Genomic DNA, 4,156 nt, shown 5'->3' with positions numbered 1-4,156 from the left:
AATTATATATATATATATATATATTAGATATCATATATTGTAACTTTACTTTTTTACCCTCTTCTGTCTATTGCAAGGACGCCACTCTAGGCTCTATATAACCTGGCTTGATGTAATATCAAATGTGGTAATAAAAATACTTTTTTTTGTTCTCATCTTCAAATTTCTCTCCTCTAATTTTTCTCATGGCATCAGAGCATAAGCTTTAAAGCGTCAAGATCCATGGATTAATCCTCAACATCTCCCCAGATATCTTAGCAACCCACCGATACTCTAAACAAATTGAAGCAAATAAGCATTCCAGCCGCTTTAAAATTTCTGATGACAAACATAAAAAATGTGGTTTTCAGCCTTCTTACGTAGGGCTGTCAAAAAAGCTTATTTTTTGCGAACAGTTCGTGTTCGGCTCGTCAGGGAGTTCGTGTTCTATTCATTCGATAAGAGAACGAAATGAACACAGATAATTTTTTTTCGTTCGGTTTATAAACGAACCAAACACGAACAATCATTTTTTCGATCGTGTTCGAATCGTTATTGTTCGAAATATAAAATAGTTTAAAGTAATTATATATTAAAAATTTATCATATTTTAAAAAATCAAATCCTACAAATTATATTCTGATCTTCAAGTTCGCCTCTTAACTTATATTAAATTCTCTAATTTCGTATTTTTCTTCGGGTTCGTCTCTTAGCTTAATTTTTTTTTATGTTTCTTTTAAATTTATTTAGTTTCTTTGAATGAAACCTAGTTTTTGAGAGTGAAATATCATATATTGACTCCAGATCTGATTTTTTTAAGGATGAGATATGATATTATGATTTTATTGTAAGTTGTGCTTTGGTTATTTTTCATTTGTGTTGTGATTCATACATGTTTAAACATTAATTTCATATAAGTTTAAGCTTTTGAAAAATTTCAAACAATTTGATTAATTCGAACAATACAAACAAATTTGTAAGATTTCGAACAATTCAAACAATTCGAATAATTCAAACAATGAATAATTCAAATAATTCAAACATTTCAAACATTTCAAACATTTAAAACATATTTCAAACAAATCAAACCGAACACGAACATTTACTTCATGAACAATTTCAAATACAAACCTATTTCAAACACACGTAATCTCAAATGAACCGAACACAAACACGCGAACACGAACACGAGCTTTGTTCGTTCGTGTTCGGTTCGTTTACACCCCTACTCTTACGTATGAAAATTATGCAATATGGAAGGTAGAAATTTAAAAAAAACTCTTTTTTGCCAATGAATTCAAATCTTTTTTAGATCCCAGTATTTCAGGCCCTTCTACACCAACTCAAGATTCCATCACCAATTATCAAGATTATCAGTTATTGAAATTGGTGGATCATAGTTTAAGTGCAACTATGTTTTCAACCATATCAGCATCGGTATTGCCTTATGTTCTTCATCTCAACCGCAAAGTGGAAATATGGCTCACCCTTGAAGGAAAATTTCAAGCAACCAATCGCTCTAGAGTCCAATAACTAAAAAATGAATTGCACAATCTCATAATGGGCAGTAACAATATGATGCAGTACTTTACAACAATAAAGACTATGGTACACAATATAGATGCAGCCGGATCCACCATTGGTTTTTCTCACTACTGTTGGTTTTTTTCCATTAGTTTCCAAATCAGATGTCTCCTCCTGTTTTAATACCCTATACAAACAATTATGCAATTAATTTAATACAACTATTAAATATTTAAGATCAAATGGTGGAAGTGAATGTAAAACAACTTATCTTTAAACATATCTTTAAAATATTGTCATCCAACATCAAGTTAACTGCCCGTATACACTTGAATAGAATGGTACCGCAAAAAGTAAAAAATAACATGCCATAGAAACTGCTAGAACTTTATTAAATCATGTAAAATTACCTTATAAATTTTGGATGGCTACTGTTGATATCGTTGTTTATTTAATAAATCATCTTCCGTCTCCAAACACATTTAACCAATCCCCTTTTCAATTTCTCTTCAAAAAAATACCTGAATATCAACACTTGAGTACATTCGGTTGTGGTTGCTTATCATGGTAACCTCCTTCACACAGCCACAAATTTACACCCAAAGCTTCTCTGTGCATTTTTCTTAGGTTACAATACCAAACATAAAGGATATCATTGCTATGACATATCTAAACAACAATATCATATCTCGACATGTCAAATTTATAGAAAACCAATTTCCTTGTCAAGATCTTTTCTCTTGGACAACTTCTCATGAGTCATCTACAAGTCAATCGCCCCCATCCTTATTAGTTCCAACATCAACTTTAGAAACATTTTTATCTGTTTTCACCCATCAATTGTACCACATACACCTAACAATATTTCACTCTCCCTTCCACAAACCAACACATCCTCTCAAGCTATATCCTCACCTCCTTCACACTCACCAACACCAACCATTACTCTTCCCATGGTTACCCGTTCCAAAACACGTAACCTAAAACCTACAAAAATATTCAATTTATTACATCAACATCAAATGGATACTCCCATTATCTTCAAACAAGCCTTTGCTTATTCTCACTGGAGAAACACCGTGTCTGAAGAATTCATGGCGCTTAAACAACAAGCCACCTGATACTTGTTGTTCTTCCTACCAATCAAAATATTTTAGGCTCCAAATGGATCTTTCGTATTATATCATTCCAATGGAACCATTGCTCGCTATAAAGCTCGTCTCGTAGCCCATGGGTTCACGCAAATAGCAAGATATTGATTATGATGAAATATTTAGTCTTGTTGCCATGTTTTCCATAATTCGTATGCTAATAACCTTAGCCGCTATGTAAAATTGGTAAATTCAACAACTGGATATTTCTAATACCATTTTACATGACAAACTTGATGTCGCCAGACATATGTCTCAACCACCAGGGTTCAATAATAATCAATATCCCAATTATGTATGTAAGTTGCAAAAAGTAATCTATGGGCTAAAACAGGCACCAAGATAATGGTCCTCTACTTTTCAATTTTTTTTCTCAATCAAAAATTTCAGTTAACTAAAGTTGATTCTGTTCTTCTCATCTACCAACACGGGCATACTAGAATTTTTCTCCTCATCTCTGTTGATATTTTGATGACCACAATCAATGCTTGCGTCATCAATCAATTAATTAATAACCTCGACACTTACTTCAACTTAAAATGTCTTGGTCAACTTTCTCATTTTCTCAGGTTACAAATAAATAAAATGAATCATGATTATTTTTTGCATAAAACAAATTATACAAATGACTTGCTAAAATATGCAAACATGTTTGATTCTAAATCTGTTTTAACACCCTTACCTACCAAGCCATATCCTGTTAATAACAGTCCCTCTCCATTACCCAATTCATATAATTTTAAATATTTAACTGTAACCCGACCAGATATTACCTTTACAGTTAATTTTTTATGCCAATTCATGCATAATCCAAATACTCAACATTCTCAAATGCTAAAGAGGCTATTCAAGTATTTAAAAGGTACCTTAACTTATTGGTTACCAATTATATTTAACAACCTCGACTTGCATGCATATGTTGATGTTGATTTGGCAGGTAATCTAGATGACCGGAAATCTACCACAGGTTACTATGTTTATTTGGGTCATTATCTAATCTCCTGGAGTTATAAGAAACAACCAACCGTAGCTCACTCATCCACAGAAGCAGAGTACAGAGTGCTAGCCATGACTACATAAATTATTTGGCTCAGAAGGCTACTACAGGAACTCACCAATGCACCACAAAAACCAACAAGACTATATAGTGACAGCCCATCGCCTTGGTAAATTTTCTTATTTTTCATGCTCGCACTAAACACAAAGAGGTTGATTATCACTTTATTCGTGATCACCTCAAGCTACACCATATCAATCTCCACCATGTTATGATCGAAGAACACTAGCGGGCCTTCTTACCAAATCACTTTTTGCTGATCACCATCGACTGCTCACTAACAAGCTCACAATCTGCTCAACAGATCATTCGCTTGAGAGGGTAAAGGAACTTACTCGAGACTCTGAAGAAGCTCTTGGGTTCATCTCGGGCATCATTAGTGGTCCTCTGCGAAAAACCTAAGTAGAACAAATAATATATTATATATATCTATCTATATATATAT

General features: G+C 33.1%; 1 protein-coding gene across 1 annotated transcript in view; it reads left to right on the top strand.

The window, feature by feature from the left end:
* Positions 1-4,156, top strand: part of LOC110021756 (DUF724 domain-containing protein 3-like) — a 9,930-nt gene that overhangs the window by 1,292 nt on the left and 4,482 nt on the right. The gene's annotated exons all lie outside the window — the stretch shown is intronic.

The sequence above is a fragment of the Phalaenopsis equestris genome, unplaced genomic scaffold, assembly GCF_001263595.1.
Source record: "Phalaenopsis equestris unplaced genomic scaffold, ASM126359v1 Scaffold000141, whole genome shotgun sequence".
NCBI lineage: Eukaryota > Viridiplantae > Streptophyta > Magnoliopsida > Asparagales > Orchidaceae > Phalaenopsis > Phalaenopsis equestris.
The sequence above is the reverse complement of the archived record's forward strand: the minus strand, read 5'-3'. Positions and strand labels throughout refer to the sequence as shown.